General features: G+C 43.4%; 5 non-coding genes across 5 annotated transcripts; all 5 read right to left on the reverse strand.

Moving 5' to 3' along the window:
- Positions 1 to 18,262: 18,262 nt before the first annotated feature.
- TRNAL-CAA (transfer RNA leucine (anticodon CAA)) lies at positions 18,263 to 18,371 on the reverse strand. Its single transcript has 2 exons — positions 18,334 to 18,371; positions 18,263 to 18,308 (listed from the first exon to the last, which is right to left on the reverse strand). It is a non-coding gene; the product is annotated as a tRNA-Leu (tRNA).
- Positions 18,372 to 18,780: 409 nt separating this feature from the next.
- On the reverse strand, positions 18,781 to 18,889 carry TRNAL-CAA (transfer RNA leucine (anticodon CAA)). Its single transcript has 2 exons — positions 18,852 to 18,889; positions 18,781 to 18,826 (listed from the first exon to the last, which is right to left on the reverse strand). It is a non-coding gene; the product is annotated as a tRNA-Leu (tRNA).
- Positions 18,890 to 19,816: 927 nt separating this feature from the next.
- TRNAL-CAA (transfer RNA leucine (anticodon CAA)) lies at positions 19,817 to 19,925 on the reverse strand. The gene is made up of 2 exons: positions 19,888 to 19,925; positions 19,817 to 19,862 (listed from the first exon to the last, which is right to left on the reverse strand). It is a non-coding gene; the product is annotated as a tRNA-Leu (tRNA).
- A 409-nt stretch (positions 19,926 to 20,334) lies between these two features.
- On the reverse strand, positions 20,335 to 20,443 carry TRNAL-CAA (transfer RNA leucine (anticodon CAA)). Its single transcript has 2 exons — positions 20,406 to 20,443; positions 20,335 to 20,380 (listed from the first exon to the last, which is right to left on the reverse strand). It is a non-coding gene; the product is annotated as a tRNA-Leu (tRNA).
- A 409-nt stretch (positions 20,444 to 20,852) lies between these two features.
- Positions 20,853 to 20,961, reverse strand: TRNAL-CAA (transfer RNA leucine (anticodon CAA)). The gene is made up of 2 exons: positions 20,924 to 20,961; positions 20,853 to 20,898 (listed from the first exon to the last, which is right to left on the reverse strand). It is a non-coding gene; the product is annotated as a tRNA-Leu (tRNA).
- Between the last annotated feature and the right edge of the window lie 520 nt (positions 20,962 to 21,481).

The raw sequence follows: 21,481 nt of genomic DNA on the forward strand, positions 1-21,481 counted from the left end.
GGGCTATTCAAGTCCACTTAGCTGCCTTTTAATACCACAGTGCAGCAATCATCATATGAGCCCACTTGTCCAGCACGGACCAGTTTAATCAGCTGACACTGTCAATTTGATTCCATTTGTCTCATTTTGAGTTTCAATCTCCATTATAGCGCAGCGATACGTGCACTTTAATGGAACAATAGCGTTGGTGAAATCACTTTATATCATAACCAGTGATCTCACTCAATTTACACCAAATTTTGGGTTTATGGAATGTGAGTTTGGGGGTCACTCACACATACCAGTTTGCACCAATGGACTTTTAATACATTTTAATGTTAATCAATAAAGGTTATTTATTAAATTCACGTTAGACCACATCTTTTCCCCTTTCCCAACACTATTTCAATCTTGCTTAGTTTCATCACTAAGCCCTCCTTAGCTCTACCCCTACTTAAAGAGATATTTACCCAATTTGGTGATTTACTTAACTTCAAAATTAACTCTAGCAAGTCCGGAGGCCTTTGTGTCTCCACCACTCCGGTTCCGTTAATGTCTCTGAAACGAAACTCCCCCTTACAACTGCGTTCAGACAGCATAAAATACCTTGAAATTAATTTAACTCCCTCACCTGATCACTGGTATCAAAGTAATTACACACCCTTGCTCTCTGATATTAAAACCACTATCTTGTCTTGGCAAATCCCATATATTTTCTGGATTGGTAGATCCAACTTACTGAAGATGGTCATTCTCCCTAAACTTCTCTATCTATTCCAAACCCTCCGATTCCCCTTCCAAAAAAACTTTTTTGCGGCCATCAGACAACAGTTTTCTAAATACATTTGGAACAATACTAAACCCAGAATAGCATTTAACCGCCTTGTCCTTTCTAAACGCTCAGGTGGGATAGGGCTTCCTCATATAGAATCCTACTATCACTCCATACAATTAGCCAGGATAACTGAGTGGTTTGACCAAACGTCAGGTAGACTTGGGGTTCCCGTGGAGGACGCTACCATAGGCATCCTTTACCTCCCTTCTGTGGCTTGACAAACCTAATGCTTTTGTCTAGTAACTCTCTTACCTCTGCTTCTTATCAAACATGGTCAAGGGGGCGAGGGGATGATATCCCTGCACCAATTTCCCTCTCCCCTGATGACGGTCCGAGACCTTGTGCAGTCCTAAACTGAGAAATTCGGAGACTTCCCTTCCTAGAGCAGCGTCCTGCTGCATGTACGATTTAATACTGACTAATGGGTCCGTTCCTACCCTCCATGAATTGAGGTCTCAGCCTTGATTCTCGTCCCTCAATTTCCTCCCTTACTTTCCCCTCAGAAGGTGTTACCTAGGAGTGCTTAGGCAGGGACCAATTGACCAATTGACCAATTGATCTTGGTTGGAAAAAGCCTTCCTCTGCCACCCACCTAAAAAGCTTGTTACGCTATACTATAACAATCTCATTAAGATGAATTCATCGGTACAGCCCTCCTTTATTAAATCTTGGGAGTTGGAACTGAATACTACCTTTTCTGACAAAGACACAAAGGAGCAAAGTTCAACCAAGGGATGGGAAAGGGGAAGTAAAACAAATTCTACACATAGGAGCTATTTTTTTGTTCTAGGAAATTATCTAAGCCTTTTTCAAAGCCATCTTCTGTCCCTGCTGTGACCAGCTCCTACGGTAGACTATTCCATAGATTCACAGTTCTCAGAGTAAAGAAGGCTTGTCGCCTCCGCAGGTTGAACCTTTCTTTTTCCAGATGGAGGGAGTGCCCCCTTGTTTTTTGAGTGGGTTTTACATGGAACAGGATTTCACCATATTTTTTGTATGTGCCATTCATATATTTATATAAGTTAATCATGTCCCCCCTTAGTCGTCTTTTTTCAAGACTAAATAGGTTTAGTTCTTTTAATCTTTCCTCATAACTTAGATTTTCCATGCCCCTTATTAGCTTCGTTGCTATACTTTGTATTTTTTTTCCAACTCCAGGGCTTCCTTTCTATGAACTGGAGCCCAGAACTGAACTGCATATTCTAGATGAGGCCTCACTAATGCTTTGTAAAGTGGTAATATTACATCCCTGTCCCGTGAGTCCATGCCTCTTTTAATACACGACAAAATCTTCCTGGCCCTTGAAGCAGCTGATTGACATTGCATGCTGTTATTTAGTTTATGATTTACAAGTACACCCAGATCCTTCTCAACAAGTGACTCCCACAGTTTAGCTCCCCCTAGGACATATGATGCATGCAGGTTGTTCGTACCCAGGTGCATAACTTTACATTTATCTACATTAAACTTAATTTGCCAAGTGGACGCCCAAACACTTAGTGTGTTCAAATCAGCTTGCAATTCATGAACATCTTCCATAGTCTGAACTATATTACATAGTTTGGTGTCATCTGCAAAAATAGAAATAGTGCTATTAATCCCTTCTCTATATAATTAATAAATAAGTTGAATAATAGTGGTCCCAGCACTGAACTCTGTGGTACACCACTTATAACCGGGGACCATTCAGAGTAGGAATCATTTACCAAAACTCTCTGGATACGGTCCTTGAGACAATTCTCAATCCAATTACAAACTATACATTCTAAACCTATAGTCCTTAATTTACCCATTAGACGTCTATGAGGGACAGTGTCAAATGCCTTTGCAAAGTCCAAAAACACTATATCCACAGCGGCCCCTCTGTCTAGGCTTCTGCTCACCTCTTCATAAAAACATATCAGGTTAGTTTGACAGCTTCTGTCCTTAGTAAAACCGTACTGGCTATCACTTATAATACTATTTATGTCACATAATCCTGTATATAGTCCCTCAATAGTCCCTCAAACATTTTCCCCACAATGGATGTTAAGCTTACTGGTCTATAATTACCTGAGGAAGACCTAGAGCCCTTTTTGAAAATAGGCACTGCATTTGCCCTGTGCCAGTCCCTTGGCACTATACCAGTCACTAGAGAATCTCTAAATATTATGAAGAGGGGGACAGAAATAACTTAACTAAACTCCTTAAGAACTCTAGGGTGTAACCCATCTGGTCCCGGGACCTTGTGTACGTTTATTTTATTTAATTTAGCTTGCACCATATCTACATTCATCCAATTCAGTATATCAACTGATATATTAACAGCACTGGCACCGGCTACATCAGCTGCTCTTTCTTCTGTTGTATATACAGAGCTAAAGAACCCATTTAGTAACTCTGCCTTCTCTTGATCCCCTGTGACCAATTCCCCATTACCATTATCTAGGGGTCCCACATGTTCAGACCTTGGCTTTTTTGCATTTATATACTTGAAGATTTTTTGGGGATTTGTTTTACTATCCTTGGCCACCTTCCTTTCATTTTCTATTTTTGCTGATTTTATTACCTTTTTACAGATTTTATTAAGCTCTTTATATTTTACAAAGGCTACAGCTGTACCCTTAGATTTGTATTTTTCAAATGCCCTCTTTTTGTCATGTATTGGCCTTTTTACAGAAGATGTAAGCCATGTGGGGTTTAATTTTAGTTGTTTATACTTGTTATCTATAGGAATACATTTTGCACTATAATTACCCAAAGTAGATTTGAAAATCTCCCATTTATCATTTGTACCATTATTTGACATTAGTTCTTCCCAGTCTATATCCTGAATTGCAGCCTTCATCCTGGGGAAATTGGGCAAAAAGTTAAGTGTTTTTGCCCTCCCAGCCAGTGTTTGTTTTTTACTGTATATGTAAATTATAACGATATTATGATCACTGTGACCGAGGTTTTCACGAACATTGACGTTCCCAGCAAGCTCTGCATTATTAGAAATGACCAGATCCAACAGAGCTTCACCTCTAGTCGGGTCTTCCACAAACTGACCCATAAAATTTTCCTGTAACAGTTTGAGGAAATGTCTCCCCTTTGCAGTTGAAGCCGAACCATGACACCAATTAATATCCCGGTAATTAAAATCTCCCATTATCACTACTGTACCAGCCTGTGCAGCCCGCTCCATCTATTTATATAGCTGACATTCCATCTCCTCAATTATATTGGGGGGGGGGGTCTATAGATTACACCAAAAGTAATTTTTTCACTGTTTACCTCCCTTTGTAATTCCACCCACAAGGTTTCAAACTCCACACAATCTTCACCCTCTAATGTCTCATTCACACTCACCTTCATATTGCTTCTCACATACAGACATACACCACCACCTTTCCTATTTGCCCTGTCTTTCCGAAACAGTGTAAAACCCTGTAGATTTACAGCCCAATCATGTGAAGAGCCCAGCCATGTTTCAGCAACACCAAGTATATCTATATTTTCTTCCAGTACAAAGGCCTCCAGCTTCCCCATTTTGCTTGCTAGACTTCTGGCATTTGTGAACATACACTTTAACTTGCCTTTAAATGTTTCACTTTCAGTATCAAAAATGTGATTATTTGACATTTTTTTGGGCATTTTTATTTCCACTGCTGTTTTGTAATGAAAGGATCTCCTTATCTTGTTGCCTAGTCCTCTCCCCACAGGCTGTTCCTCCCCCCACCAATATAGTCTGTCCCCTCTCTAACCAAACTACCCCTTTATTGTCTACATTGGCCTCCCTCCTCAGCCCTAGTTTAAATACTCCGCCACTCCAGCTAGAATTATCTCCCCCAGCACAGCGGACCACCTTTCATTTAGGTGCAAATCATCTGCAGAATACAGTTTGTACCCCAGTGAAAAGTTAGCCCAGTGCTCTAGGAACCCAAAGCCTTCTCATCTACACCAAGACTTAAGCCATGCATTTAACTCCCTGAGCTGCCGCTGTCTTTCCTGTGATGTGCATGGCTCAGGCAGTATTCCTCAGAATACTACCTTGGAGGTCCTTCCCTTCAGCTTGTAGCCTAATTCTTTAAAATTATTCTTAAGGCTCCTCCACCTACCATTTATTCTGTCGTTGGTACCCACATGAACCACGACAGCTGGATCATCACTAGCTCCTCCCAGCAATTTGTCCACCCGCTCCACCACATACCCTGGCACCAGGGAGACAGCAAACCATTCGGTTGAGGCGGTCTTGGCGACAAATTATTCTATCCGTCTTCCTTATTATAGAATCCCCTACAACTATCAATTGTCTTGCCTTACCTGCATTACCATCCCGCCGACTACTAGCTGGGCTGTTCTCCCGGCTGTTATGGACATCAGTATCCACTAGGGCTGCCATTTTTGAGACCGACACCCTCGCATCATCACCCAACTTGGCAATTTTGCTTGGAATGTCAGAAACAGGATTGAACTTCCTTTTCTTGTACCCCTTTCTACTGCCCCTAACTACATTAACCCAGCTACTTGCCTGATCCTGCTCATCCATGTCTTCACCCTCCAGTTCTAACCCACTAACTGCATGCTCCATGAGCAGCAAGCTCAGCTCAAATTTGTCTATCTTCCTCAGTGTTGCATTCTGCTCCTCCAGATCTCTAATGCAAGCTTCCAGGCGAACAACATGCTCACATCTGCCACAGAGGTATTCACCCTGGAACTCCGGCTCCAGTCGTTCATACATATGGCAAACTGTGCACTGAAGAAAACCTCCAATCTTGCTAACCATTATCCGAGTTACAACAAAACAGTGAACAATTGTCAAAGTAAAAGAAAGGTGATAATGGTAGGGAGAAAAGAAGAGTCTTCGGGAGGCGCTGCTACACACGGGATATCATGCAAACCCGTGAGAAATGACAAATCAAGTATGCAAAAAAAAGTTTCAAAGGTTTATTATAGAAGTAAAGTGGCAACGCGTTTCAACGCAGAATCAGCTCAATCTCCCACATGCGTGCGCTTTGGCCTCTTAAGTCTGGGCTAAGCTCACGAGCGCACCTTGGTGGTCACTGTGGAACAGGTCGGCCGTATGTGCAGACATCTCTGGAGAGAAGGGCATCGACTGGATGGAAGGAGTTCGTGTTCAGCGACCACGGACGTTACAGTATCCCTCCTCTTACGCCCCCTCCTCTTGGGATCAGAACAAGAGAGAAACCTCTTAATGAGGCTAGGAGCATTGAGATTCTCTTCTGGCTCCCAGGACCTCTCTTCTGGACCAAACCCCTTCCAATCTACTAAATAAATGGTTCTTCCTCCTACTTTTTTAATGTCCAGGATCTCTTTAACCTCGAAGGTGTCTGAAGGACCGCTGGAGGCAATCGCAGAGCTAGGACTCTTGGTAAAGCGGTTCAGAACCACCGGCTTAAGGAGGGAGATATGGAAACAGTTGGGGATCTTGAGGGTAGGAGGCAGCCGAAGCTTGTAGGCGTCAGGGCTGATCTGCTGTAGGATCTCGAAGGGTCCGAGGAACCTGGGAGCAAATTTGTATGATGGCACCCTGAGTCGAATATTCCTGGAGGACAGCCAGACCTTCATGCCAGGGAGAAACTGAGGAGGTTCTCTTCTCCTTGTGTCCGCCTTCCGTTACATGCGGCTGACCGCCTGCAGGATGGAGGATCGAGTCTGCTGCCAGATCTGCAGAAAGTCCCTAAAAGCAGTGTCAGCTGCTGGTACCTCGGATGTATCAGGCCCCGGGAGAGGAACTTGTGGGTGTTGGCCATAGACAGTAAAGATCAGTGTATTCCTTGTGGACTCGCTGATGTGATTGTTATATTAGAATTCAGCCCACAGGAGCAACTGCACTCAGTCATCATGCTGCTTGAACATGAAGTGGCGTAGGTAGTTCTCCAAGATCTGATTGATTCTCTCGACCTGACTATTGGACTGAGGATGGTAGGCAGAGGAAAATTCCAACTTTACACCTAGGAGTCCGCAGAGGGCTCTCCAGAACTTCGAGGTGAATTGAACCCCCCGATCAGACACAATATGCTGCGGTAAGCCGTGCAGTCGGAAGAAGTGTTGGATGAAAAGTTTGGCCAGTTTAGGAGCAGAAGGAAGACTGGTCAGAGGAACGAAGTGGGCTATCTTCGAAAATAGATCCACCACCACCCAGACAGTACTGCATACAGCAGAGAGAGGCAGGTCAGTGATAAAGTCCATAGCTATATGCTGCCAGGGATTTTCGGGCAAAGGCAATGGCTGGAGCAGGCCAGCAGGTCTGGAGTGAGTGACCTTGTTAGCTGCACACATTGAGCAGGAAGAAACAAAGTCCATAATGTCCATGGGCAGCCTGGGCCACCAGAAATGATGGGCAATCAGATCTCGGGTCTTACGGGTCCCCGCATGACCTGCCAGTCTAGAGGAGTGTACCCAGCGGAGCATTCTTCCTCTGTCAGCCAGGCGCACAAAAGTCCTCCCTGGAGGAATGTCCCCAACTTGCAGGGGGTTGACAGAGACAATGCAAGACGGATAAATAATATTCTGTGGAATTTCCATGGTGTCTTCTGTCTCGAGAGACCTGGACAAAGCATTGGCCCTCACATTTTTGTCAGCCGGGCGATAATGGAGCTCAAACTGGAACCTGGTAAAGAACAGCGACCGCCTGGCCTGACGAGGACTCCGCCGTTGGGCCGTCTGGAGATAGGTGAGATTCTTGTGGTCCGTAAAATATTAGGATGGGATGAGCTGCGCCCTCTAGTAGATGTCTCCACTCCTCCAGAGCCAATTTGATGGCCAGTAACTCCCGATCCCCAATCGAATAGTTTTGTTCTGCGGAAGAGAAGAGCTTAGAGAAATAACCACATACCATTGACTTGCCCTTGGAACCTCTCTGGAACAGGAGTGCACCAGCACCGACAGAGGAGGCGTCCACCTCCAACAAGAACTGTAGAAAAACATCTGGATGATGGAGGATAGAGGCTGACGTGAAGGCACTCTTCAGGCTATTGAATGCGGACTCTGCCTCAGGAGTCCACACCTTGGCGTTCATGCCCTTCTTGGTGAGGTTAGAGATAGGAGAAGTCAGTGAGGAGAAGTTTGGGATGAACTGTCTGTAAAAGTTGGTGAATCGCAGGAAGCGCTGTATGGCCCTCAAGCCTTGAGGGCGTGGCCATTCCAGGACGGACTTTACCTTTTGATGATCCATCTCGAGACCTCGATTCGAGACGATGTAGCCCAGGAAGGGTAGAGCATCTCTTTCAAATACGCACTTCTCCAACTTGGCGTACAGATGATTCTTCCTTAACCGCAGCAAAACTTGATGGACATGTCTCTGATGAGTCATAGGATCTGGAAAAAAAATCAAGATGTCATCAAGATAGACTACTACACAAACCTAGAGGAGGTCACTGAAGATGTCATTAACTATCTCCTGGAAGACCGCAGGAGCATTACCCCGGTAGTCGATACAGGGACGCAGAGAACCATCCTTCTTCTTGACGAAGAAGAACCCTGTTCCTGCCGGGGAGGAAGATTTCCGTATGAAGCCCCGCTCCAAGTTCTCTTTAACATAGGCGGACATGGACAGGGTCTCTGGTAAAGAGAGAGGATATACCCTACCACGGGGAAGGGATGCACCAGGAATCAGCTCGATAGGGCAGTCATATGCCCGGTGTGGGGGCAGCATCTCCGCCTCCCTCATTCTGAAGATGTCCGAAAATGCAGCATAATGACCAGGCAATCCCGCCAATGATTGAGGCAGAGGAGGCTGAGCTGAAATAATCTGTCCCAGGCAACGGTTGTGACACTCGGGCCCCACTGGAGAACCTCTCCAGAGTTCCAGTCCAGGACTGGGGCATGTAATCGGAGCCAAGGCAGGCCCAGCAGCACGGCGTTAACGGTCTTAGACAAGACAAAGAACGATAACAGCTCAGAGTGGAGAGCCCCTACTTGGAGCCTCAGGGGCTTGGTCACAGCTATAACTGGGTCTGGCAGAGGTAGTCCATTTACCGATGCAACCGGCAACGGCCTCTCCAGAGGGGTAGCGGGTAATTGAAGAAGATCAACCAGGTCTCTACAAATGAAATTAGCAGCGGATCCAGAGTCCAGAAACGCAGAGACCCGATGCATTTTCTCGCCGGACACTATGGTCACGGGTATGGACAATTTAGACGGAAGTCCTTTTTTTACCCAAGGTTGTCTCTCCTAGCAACCCTAGGCTTTGGGACTTTTGGGGACACAGACGCACTAGATGGCCTCCGAGGCCGCAATAAAGACAGAGTCCCGAAGTGCATCTGCGTTGTTTCTCCTGGGTAGATAGCTTACACTGGTCCATCCTCACAGACTCCTTAGGAAGATCGGCACCTAAGGACAGCAAAGGTTGCTGCAAGGGTGGGACCGGACTAGGAAGGCCTCCCTCCTGACGAGCTACTTGGAGCCGTTCTCGGATCCTCATATAAATCCGGGCGGACAGAAGGATGAGGTCATCAAGGGTAGACGGTAGATCTCGAGCGGCAAGTTCGTCCTTAATCTTAGGCGACAGTCCCTTCCAGAATGTAGCCACCAGGGCCTCATTGTTGCACAACATTTCTCCCGCCAGGGTGCGGAAGTGGATGGCGTACTCACCCACGGAGGTGTCTCCTTGACGTATGCTTAGCAAGGAAGCCGCTCCAGATGAGACTCGTCCAGGCTCCTCAAACCCCATGCGAAAAGTCTGAAGGAAGCCATGGAAGTCTCGGGTCTCCGGTCCTTGTCTCTCCCAGATAGGATTCGCCCATGCAAGAGGCTTGCCAGTGAGGAGAGAGATGATGAAAGAGACCTTTGCGCTATCAGACGAAAATGCCCTTGCATATAGGCTGAAGTGGATCTGGCACTGGTTAAAAGATCCATGAGAGGTACCTGCGTCTCCATCATAGCGGTCAGGAAGTGGCAAAGAAACACGGGGATCAACACTGCCAGGATGTGTAGCATGAGGTTCAACACTGCCAGGAGGTTTTGTAAGAGGAATGGCAGCTTGTGCTTCCTGCCGACGTGCGAGAATGTTCAAGGCCTGGAGGAGTTGGTGCTGTCGAGACCGGAGGGCCAGCATATCTGCCCGCATCTCTTGTCACGTCATCTTGGTCTTGAAACGACCAGCTGGGTCCATGGCTTGAGCGTACGGTCATGTTGGGTTCGTGGACCCACTGGACTCTACCGCCTTGGCGGTATGGTAGCTGGCAAACAGGGCGCAGGAAAAAGTCTATAGTTCGTATAGGGTACCTGTGGCAGCTCGGACAGTAGCAAGGCAGGCTCTACTGGGACTAGGCAACAGGCAGATGTCAGGCGTGGAGTAGCAGGACAGGCGTGGTATGCTGCACAGCATGACTACAGCTCAGCACGGCACTTGACAAGGATAGAACGGGATACAGGATACAGGTACGGGAAACACTGGGAACTGGAAGACACTAGGAGACCATTTGCATAGACAAACTAGGATACGACAAACAACACTCAGGCATGAGAGGATGGGGCTGGGACCTTCTTATAGCCCAGGGTGCTGTAGGAGCAATCAGCTCAATCTCCCACATGTGTGCGCTTTGGCTTCTTAAGTCTGGACTGAGCTCACGAGCGCACACTGGTGGTCACTGTGGAGACATCTCTGGAGAGAAGGGCGTTGACTGGATGGTAGGAGTCCGTAGTCAGCGACCACGGACGTTACAGTTATTACCACATAAAGCGGCACAAGTCAGATATGAAAAAATCAGCTGTGTCCACAAAGCCAAAACAGGCTGCGTCCTAAAGGATTAAATTATATCTAAACAATTTCCACAATAAACTCACAAGAGAAAACATCTGCTCTAAGCTCGTGAGATAAACAAACTTCATTATATGTAATTTATATATATATATATTTCTTCTTTTTAGAGAATTTAAAGATTTTAAAATAACTTATTGAAGTACTAGTCGATTTCCCAACTGTTTAACTTTATTCAACGCTAAGATCATTGGCTCTTCTGGGTGACATAAAAGCTGACCGTCCTAGAAAGAAATGCCTTCTTGATCTCACCTGCTAGAGTTTAGTTCATGTTGGATGATATTTAACTCCTTCCCGACATTTGCCATATGGGTATGCCATGGAAAGCTAGTGCTCCCCGCAATTTGACGTATACATATGCCAAATGCTTGGCAGCGGCTCAGAAGCTGAGCCGGTGCCATCATCGCCGGATCTCAGCGGTATTTTACAGCTGATATCCGGCTGTAATGGAGGGGACTGAAATTAGCTTCGATCCCCGCCATTAACTCCTTCAATGCAGCGTTCAAACGCGATCGCTACATTTATGGTGTTTGCAGCTCATCGGAACAAATGAAATTGCCGGGGTTCCGGTGGCTGCAATGGCAACCGGAGGCCTAATACTGGCCTCCCGGTCTGCCTAGCACCGAAGCCGGTCAAGATCCGCCCGGCGGCAAAGCCTAATCTGCTTCCTTAGCCGCCACCATCAGCGGTGAAAGTCAGCTGTATGTTACAGCTGACATCCACCTGTAACGGCAGGAAATGGAGATAGCTCCGATCCCTGCCATTAACCCCTTCGATGCAGCAATCGAAAGCGATCGCTGCATCTTAGCAGTTGCTAGCAGATCGGCAGCCCTGACAGGCTATCTGGACTGGCGACTGCTGCTATGGCAACAGGAGACATAATGGCCTCCTGCTCTGCCATTACGGAAGCCGATTAGGCCCCGCCGGGAGGCGAAGCCTAATCGGCTTGCTGTCAGTGAATAACTTACAGATCTAATACATTGCAGTAGGTAGTGCAATGTATTAGAAAAAAAATAATCTGACAGTTGGACCTTCAAGTCTCCTAGTGGGAATTGAGAAAAAGTGTAAAAAAGTATAAAAAAAAGTGTAAAAAAAAAGTGAAAAAAATAAAAGTTTGAAAACAATAAAAGTTTCAAGTAATAAAATAAAACACAATCGCACTTTTTCTCTTATCAAATCCTTTATTATTGAAAAATAATAATAAACCATTCGTATTTGGTATTGTCGTGACCGTAATGACCTGAGGTATCAAAATATTAAATTATTTATTGCACGCGATGAACAGCGTAAAAAAAACCCTGTCAAAAACTATACCAGAGTTTCTGTTTTTTGGGCACTTTGCCCTACAAATATTGGAATAAAAAGTGATCAAAAAGTCGCACGTTTCCAAAAATTGTACCTATAAAAACTATAGCTCGTCTCGCAAAAAAACAAGCCCTCATACAGCTCCGTCGACAAAAAAGTTTAAAAGTTATGGTTCTCACAACTTGGCGACAGAAAAAATACATTCTTTTTACAAAAGTAATTTTATTGTGCAAAAAGTTGTAAAACATAAAAAAGTGCTAAAAAATATATATTGCCGGAATCGTACTGACCCGCAGAATAAAGTTAACATGTAATTTATAACGCATTGTGAACGCTGTATAAAATAAAAATAAAAAAACTATGCCAGAATTTCGTTTTTTTGTTTACCTTGCCTCCCAAAAAATAGGGTAAAAGGTGATCAAAAAGTCGCATGTACCCAAAATGGTACCAATAATAACTACAGCTCGTCCCACAAAAAAATTCTCATACCACTACGTCTATGAAAAAATAAAATTAGTTGTGGCTCCAATAAGTCAGTAAATAAAAAATATGCAGTTGTGCAGGTCCGAGGGGAACATATGTTCTGTTTCAAGAGGCGATTTATCAAGGACCTAAAATTAGGGAACCAGGAAGGGGAGGGCCCAAACATACATTCAAAAGTTTAGGGTCACTTAGAAATTTCCTTATTTTTGAAAGAAAAGCACAGTTTTTTTCAATGAAGATAACATTAAATTAATCAGAAATACACTCTATACATTGTTAATGTGCTAAATGACTATTCTAGCTGCAAACGTCTGGTTTTTAATGCAATATCTACATAGGTGTATAGAGGCCCATTTCCAGCAACCATCACTCCAGTGTTCTAATGGTACGTTGTGTTTGCTAACTGTGTTTGAAGGCTAATGGATGATTAGAAAACACTTGAAAACCCTTGTGCAATTATGTCAGCACCGCTGTAAACAGTTTTGCTGTTTAGAGGAGCTATAAAACTGACCTTCCTTTGAGCTTGTTGATAATCTGGAGCATTACATTTGTGGGTTCGATTAAACTCTCAAAATGGCTAGAAAAAGAGAGCTTTCATGTGAAACTCGACAGTCTATTCTTGTTCTTAGAAATGAAGGCTATTCAATGCGAGAAATTGCCAAGAAACTGAAGACTTCCTACAACGGTGTGTACTACTCCCTTTAGAGGACAGCACACACAGGCTCTAACCAGAGTAGAAAGGGAAGTGGGAGGCCCTGCTGCACAACTGAGCAACAAGACAAGTACGATAGAGTCTGTAGTTTGAGAAATAGACGCCTCACAGGTCCTCAACTGGCAGCTTCATTAAATAGTACCCACAAAACGCCAGTGTCAACGTCTACAGTGAAGAGGCGACTCCGGGATGCTGGCCTTCAGGGCAGACTGGCAAAGAAAAAGCCATATCTGAGACCGGCTAATAAAAGGAAAAGATTAATATGGGCAAAAGCACACAGACATTGGACAAAGGAAGATTGGAAAAAGTGTTATGGACAGAAGAATGGAAATTTGAGGTGTTTGGATCACACAGAAGAACATTTATGAGACACAGAACAACTGAAAAGATGCTGGAATAGTGCCTGACGCCATCTGTCAAGCATGGTGGAGGTAATGTGATGGTCTGGGGTTGCTTTGGTGCTGGTAAAGTGGGAGATTTGTACAAGGTAAAAGGGATTTTGAATAACGAAGGCTATCACTCCATTTTGCAACGACATGCCATACCCTGTGGACAGCGCTTAATTGGAGCCAATTTAATCCTACAACAGGACAATGACCCAAAGCACACCTCCAAATTTTGCAAGAACTATTTAGGGATGAAGCAGGCATCTGGTATTCTATCTGTAATGGAGTGGCCAGCGCAGTCACCAGATCTCAACCCCATAGAGCTGTTGTGGGAGCAGTTTGACCGTATGGTATGCAAGAAGTGCCCATCAAGCCAATCCAACTTGTGGGAGGGCCTTCTGGAAGCACGGGGTGAAATTTCTCCCGATTAACTGAGCAAATTAACAGCTAGAATGCCGAAGGTCTGCAATGCTGTAATTGCTGCAAATGATGCATTCTTTAACGATAGCAAAGTTTGAAGGAGAAACTTATTATTTCAAATAAAAATCATTATTTCTAACATTGTCAATGTCTTGACTATATTTTCTAGTCATTTTGCAACTCATTTGATAAATATAAGTGTGAGTTTTCATGGAAAACACAAAATTGTCTGGGTGACCCCAAACTTTTGAACGGTAGTGTATCTGCTGGAAGCGACAGTGCCCGTATTTTACCAGGACAACACTTTCCCAGCAAAATTCCCCAAACCGCAAAGGTGCGGAGTGTGGAACAAAAGGGGCATAAGAAAGGACGCCATATATCAGTGTGACACCGGCCTGTGCAGAAAGGATTGCTTCACAGCGTAACACACATCTATGGATAATTTTATTGTTTTTTTTACCCCATTATTATACCACCTGACTATGCCCCTGATGTACTATGCCCGCCTTTCATGTGCCCCACATTATAAATGGAAACACCAGCAATACTCAAACAAATCTACTACCAAGCAAAGTCCGCTTTCCAAAAGCCAAATGGCGCTCCCTCCTCTCTGAACCCTACAGTGTGCCAAAACAGCAGTTTCCTTCCACATATATGGCATCATCATACTCGGAAGAACCCTTTTAACAATTTTTGGGGTGAGTGTCTCCAGTGGCATAAGCTGGGCATGACATATTTGCAGCTGAAATGGCATATCTAGGGAAAAATATAAATTTTTAATTTGCACCATCTGCAGTGCAATCATTTATGGAAAAGACCTGAAAATGCTCACTACACGCCTTAATAAATGCCTTGAGGGGTGTAGTTTCCAAATGGGGTCACTTCTCAGGGTTTTTTTTTTATTTCACATCTGAGCCTCTGCAATTGTGAACCAATACTTTGTAAATCGACAAATTAGGCCTCAATTTTACATGGTACGCTTTCACTTCTGAGCCTGGTCGAATGTCCAGGCAAAAGATAAGGGCCACATGTAGGGTGTTTCTAAAACCGGGAAACACCGCATAATAATTGAGGGCTGTCTTGTTATGGTGGCACAAGCTGGGTACCACATATTGGCATATCTATGGAAAAAATCCCATTTCCACTAGGTAAATGCATTGAGGGGTGTCGTTTCCAAAATGAGGTCACTTCTGGGAGGTTTCCACTGTTTTGGTCCAACTGGCACTCAGAAACCAATCCAGCAAAATCTGCACTCCAAATGGCGCTCCTTCCCTTCTGAGCCCTGCCGTGTTCCCAAACAGCAGTTTATGACCACATATGGGGTATGGCCGTACTCGGGAGAAATTGCTTTACAATTGTTAGGTTCTTTTTTTCCTTTATTTGTTGAGAAAATGAAAAAAATACCCCTAGATAATTTCCTCAATGGGTGTAGTTTCCAAAATGGGGTCACTTGTGGGGGGTTTCCACTGTTTTGTCCCATCTGGGGCTTTGTAAATGTGACATGGCCTCCGCAAACCATTCTTGCTAAATGTGAACTCCAAAAGCCAAATGGCGCTCCATCCCTTCTAAGCCCTGCCGTATGTCCAAACAGCCGTTTATTACCACATGTGGGGTATTGCTTTACAAATTTTGCGGAGCTTTTTCTCCTTTAGTCCTTGTGGAAATGAGAAAAAAAATCACTAAACCTACATTTTCTTTGAAAATATTTAGATTTTAATTTTCACGGCCTAATTCCAATAATTTCTGTAAAAAACCTGTGCGTTCAAAGTGCTCACTATACCCCTAGATAATTTCCTTGAGGTCTGTAGTTTCACAAATGGGGTCACTTTTGGGGGATTTTCACTGTTTTGGCTGGCACCGCAAGAGCCCTTGAAACCTAACATGGTGCCTTAAATATATTTTAATAAAAATAAGGCCCTAAAATCCACTAGGTGTTCCTTTGCTTCTGAAGCCGGTGCTTCAGTCCAGTAGCACACTACAGCCACATGTGGGATATTTCCTAAAACTGGGCAACTAATATTGAGTTGCATTTCTCTGGTAAAACTTTCTGTGTTATTAAAAAAATTGGATTAAAAATTAATTTCTGCAAAAAAATATGAAATTTGTAAATGTCACCTCTATTACTTTAATTCTTGTGAAACATCTAAATGGTTAAGAAATTTACTAAATGCTGTTTTGAATACTTTGAGGGGTGAAGTTTTTAAAATGGGGTGACTTTTTGGGGGTTTCTAATATATAAGGCCCTCAAAGCCACTACACAACTGAACTGGCTCCTGTAAAAATAGCCTTTTGAAATTTTCTTGAAAATTTGAGAAATTGCTGCTAAAGTTCAAAGTCTTGTAACGTCCTAGAAAAATAAAACGATGTTCAAAAAACGATGCCAATATAAAGTAGACATATGGAATATGTTAGTTAGCAACAATTTTGTGTGTAAAAACTGCCTGTCTTACAAACAGATACATTGAAATTGAGAAAAATGATAATTTTTGCAATTTTTTTGCTAAATTTTGGTGTTTTTCACAATTAAATACTAAACATATCGAGCAAATTTTGCAAGTAACAGAAAGTCGAATGTGTCATGAGAAAACAGTCTCAGAATCGCTTGTATAGGTAAAAGCATTCTGAAGTTATTACCCCATAAAGTGAAACATGTCAAATTTGAAAAATGAGGCTCTGTCAGGTAGGTCAAAATTGGCAAAAGAGGGAAGGGGTTAAAGGCATAAGTCCAACACTCTTACATTTACCTAGTGGGTTAGGTAGCTGCTTCCCGATATGAGATCAGGGATCACCAAAGTGGATTGGCTGCTGCCATGATCAGGTAACCAAAGTCTCACAATGGTGCGCAACTGCAGTCAGAAGTTTGTTCCAGGATGTGAGCAGACTGACTTTATCTACTGTACAAAATACTTGTCAGAAATGCGATTTAAACCCTCCATTCAGAGAGCAGAACACCCACCTAGGGAAGAACTGCTCTCAGTGTTAGGAGAGCAGACTGGAAGGTACAAGCAATCACCCTTAATATACAATACATTTTGTCTATGAAAAACATCAGTAATCTATAAAAAGTGTGATGACTGAAAGACTGATTTCTTTATATTTATATTCAACTTGTGTCGGTAAGGAGGACAATGCAATTTTACTTTGACCTGAAAATATCTCTGAGATAGAAGACAAAATGTCTGGCGCCATTAACTGCTCAGACATCCTAACACCCTGAAGAGAAAGGCAAGTAGACTGAAAGGTACATGAAATCAACCTGAATAAACAAGCAGTTTATGTGGTTTTAAAAGATATCTAAACAATTTCCAGAATAAACTCACAAGAGAAAACATCTGATCTAAGCTCGTAAGATAGACCAACTTCATTATATGTCCTTTATATATATATATTTTTTTCTTTTTAGAGAATTTCAATATTTTAAAAGAACTTATTCAAATGCAAGTAAATTTCTCAACTGTTTGACTTTATTCAACTCTAAGATCATTGGCTCTTCTGAGTGACATAAAAGCTAACCGTCCTAGAAAGAAATACCTTCTTGTACACACCTGCTACGGAAGAATTTCCATCTTGAGTCTGGCGCCTTAGAGCGCTCAGTCATCCTGAGTGATAGGAGAGAAGACTGAAAGGTACATGCAATCACCCCAAATATACAAGTAATTTTGTCTATGAAAAACATCAATAGTCGATAATAAGTGTGATGACTGACAGACTGATTTCTCTATATTTATATTCAACTTGTGTCCATAAGGAGGACATTGCCATTTTACTTTGACCGGATAATGTCTCCTAGATAGAAGACAAAAAGTCTGGCGCCATAGACTGCTCGGCCATCCTAACACCCTGAAGAGATAGGCTAGTAGACTGAAAGTTACATGCAATCAACCTCAATAAACAAGCAGTTGATGATGTTTTAAATATTATCTAAACAATTTCTACAATAAACACACGAGAGAAAACATCTGATCCAAGCTCTCGAGATAAACCAACTTCATTATATGTACTTGATATATATATTTTTTTATCTTTTTAGAGAATTTCAAGATTTTAAAAGTACTTATTCAAGTACAAGTTTATTTCTCATCTGTTTGACTTTATTCAACTCTAAGATCATTGGCTCTTCTGGGTGACATAAAAGCTGACCGTCCTAGAAAGAAATGCCTTCTTGTTCCCACCTGCTAGAGTTTAATTCATGTTGGATGATATTTACAGGAATAAGACCAACACACACTTACATTTACCAAGTGGGTTAGGCAGCTGCTTCCTAATATGCCACCGGGACAACGGAAGTGGATTGAGCCATGCCTCGTTCAGGTAACCCCAGTCTCACAATGGTGCGCAACTGGAGTCAGAAGTTATTTCCAGGAAGTGAGATGACTGACTTTATTGAACAAAATAATTGTCAGAAGTGGGATTTGAACCCACGCCTCCTTTCAGAGACCAGAACACCCAACTAGGGAAGAATTTTCATCTTGAGTCTGGCGCCTTGGACCGCTCAGCCATCCTGACATCCTGAGTATTAGGAGAGCAGACTGAAAGGTACATGCAATCACCCCGAATATACAAGTCATTTTGTTATTCAAGTACAAGTTTATTTCTCATCTGTTTGACTTTATTCAACTCTAAGATCATTGGCTCTTCTGGGTGACAAAAAAGCTGACCGTCCTAGAAAGAAATGCCTTCTTGTTCCCACCTGCTAGAGTTTAATTCCTGTTGGATGATATTTACAGGAATAAGACCAGCACACACTTACATTTACCAAGTGGGTTAGGCAGCTGCTTCCTAATATGCCACCGGAACAACGGAAGTGGATTGAGCCATGACTCGTTCAGGTAACCCCAGTCTCACCATGGTGCGCAACTGGAGTCAGAAGTTATTTCCGGGAAGTGAGATGACTGACTTTATTGAACAAAATACTTGTCAGAAGTGGGATTTGAACCCACACCTCCTTTCAGAGACCAGAACACCCAACTAGGGAAGAATTTTCATCTTGAGTCTGGCGCCTTGGACCGCTCGGCGATCCTGACATCCTGAGTATTAGGAGAGAAGACTGAAAGGTACATGCAATCACCCCGAATATACAAGTCATTTTGTTATTCAAGTACAAGTTTATTTCTCATCTGTTTGACTTTATTCAACTCTAAGATCATTGGCTCTTCTGGGTGACATAAAAGCTGACCGTCCTAGAAAGAAATGCCTTCTTGTTCCCACCTGCTAGAGTTTAATTCATGTTGGATGACATTTACAGGAATAAGACCAGCACACACTTACATTTACCAAGTGGGTTAGGCAGCTGCTTCCTAATATGCCACCGGAACAACGGAAGTGGATTGAGCCATGCCTCGTTCAGGTAACCCCAGTCTCACAATGGTGCGCAACTGGAGTCAGAAGTTATTTCCAGGAAGTGAGATGACTGACTTTATTGAACAAAATACTTGTCAGAAGTGAAATTTGAACCCACTCCTCCTTTCAGAGACCAGAACACCCAACTAGGGAAGAATTTTACCCTTGAGTCTGGCGCCTTGGACCGCTCGGCCATCCTGACATCCTGAGTGTCAGGAGAGAAGACTGAAAGGTACATGCAATCACCCCGAATATACAAGTCATTTTGTTATTCAAGTACAAGTTTATTTCTCATCTGTTTGACTTTATTCAACTCTAAGATCATTGGCTCTTCTGGGTGACATAAAAGCTGACCGTCCTAGAAAGAAATGCCTTCTTGTTCCCACCTGCTAGAGTTTAATTCATGTTGGATGATATTTACAGGAATAAGACCAGCACACACTTACATTTACCAAGTGGGTTAGGCAGCTGCTTCCTAATATGCCACCGGAACAACGGAAGTGGATTGAGCCATGACTCGTTCAGGTAACCCCAGTCTCACCATGGTGCGCAACTGAAGTCAGAAGTTATTTCCAGGAAGTGAGATGACTGACTTTATTGAACAAAATACTTGTCAGAAGTGGGATTTGAACCCACACCTCCTTTCAGAGACCAGAACACCCAACTAGGGAAGAATTTTCATCTTGAGTCTGGCGCCTTGGACCGCTCGGCGATCCTGACATCCTGAGTATTAGGAGAGAAGACTGAAAGGTACATGCAATCACCCCGAATATACAAGTCATTTTGTTATTCAAGTACAAGTTTATTTCTCATCTGTTTGACTTTATTCAACTCTAAGATCATTGGCTCTTCTGGGTGACATAAAAGCTGACCGTCCTAGAAAGAAATGCCTTCTTGTTCCCACCTGCTAGAGTTTTATTCATGTTGGTTGATATTTACAGGAATAAGACCAACACACACTTACATTTACCAAGTGGGTTAGGCAGCTGCTTCCTAATATGCCACCGGAACAACGGAAGTGGATTGAGCCATGCCTCGTTCAGGTAACCCCATTCTCAAAATGGTGCGCAACTGGAGTCAGAAGTTATTTCCAGGAAGTGAGATGACTGACTTTATTGAACAAAATACTTGTCAGAAATGGGATTTGAACCCACGCCTCCTTTCAGAGACCAGAACACCTGACCAGAGAAGAATTTTCATCTTGAGTCTGGCACCTTGGACCGCTCGGCCATCCTGACATCCTGAGTATTAGGAGAAAAGACTGAAAGGTACATGCAATCACCCCGAATATACAAGTCATTTTGTTATTCAAGTACAAGTTTATTTCTCATCTGTTTGACTTTATTCAACTCTAAGATCATTGGCTCTTCTGGGTGACATAAAAGCTGACCGTCCTAGAAAGAAATGCCTTCTTGTTCCCACCTGCTAGAGTTTAATTCCTGTTGGATGATATTTACAGGAATAAGACCAGCACACACTTACATTTACCAAGTGGGTTAGGCAGCTGCTTCCTAATATGCCACCGGAACAACGGAAGTGGATTGAGCCATGACTCGTTCAGGTAACCCCAGTCTCACAATGGTGCGCAACTGGAGTCAGAAGTTATTTCCAGGAAGTGAGATGACTGACTTTATTGAACAAAATACTTGTCAGAAGTGGGATTTGAACCCACACCTCCTTTCAGAGACCAGAACACCCAACTAGGGAAGAATTTTCATCTTGAGTCTGGCGCCTTGGACCGCTCAGCCATCCTGACATCCTGAGTATTAGGAGAGAAGACTGAAAGGTACATGCAATCACCCCGAATATACAAGTCATTTTGCTATTCAAGTACAAGTTTATTTCTCATCTGTTTGACTTTATTCAACTCTAAGATCATTGGCTCTTCTGGGTGACATAAAAGCTGACCGTCCTAGAAAGAAATGCCTTCTTGTTCCCACCAGCTAGAGTTGAATTCATGTTGGATGATATTTACAGGAATAAGACCAGCACACACTTAGGGTATGTTCACACGGCGGGGGTCCGTAACGGCTGAAATTACGGGGATGTTTCAGCCTGAAAACATCCCCGTAATTTCAGCCGTACCGGCATGTGCAGGCGCTTGAACGCCGCGTCAATTACGGCCGTAATTAGCGCTGCTATTCATTGGAGTCAATGAATAACGGCTCCAATTACGGCCAAAGAAGTGACAGGTCACTTCTTTGACGCGGGCGTCTATTTACGCGCCGTCATTTGACAGCGGCGCGTAAATTTACACCTCGTGTGAACAGACAAAC

The sequence above is a fragment of the Rhinoderma darwinii genome, chromosome 4 (assembly GCF_050947455.1).
Source record: "Rhinoderma darwinii isolate aRhiDar2 chromosome 4, aRhiDar2.hap1, whole genome shotgun sequence".
NCBI classification, from domain to species: Eukaryota; Metazoa; Chordata; class Amphibia; order Anura; family Rhinodermatidae; genus Rhinoderma; species Rhinoderma darwinii.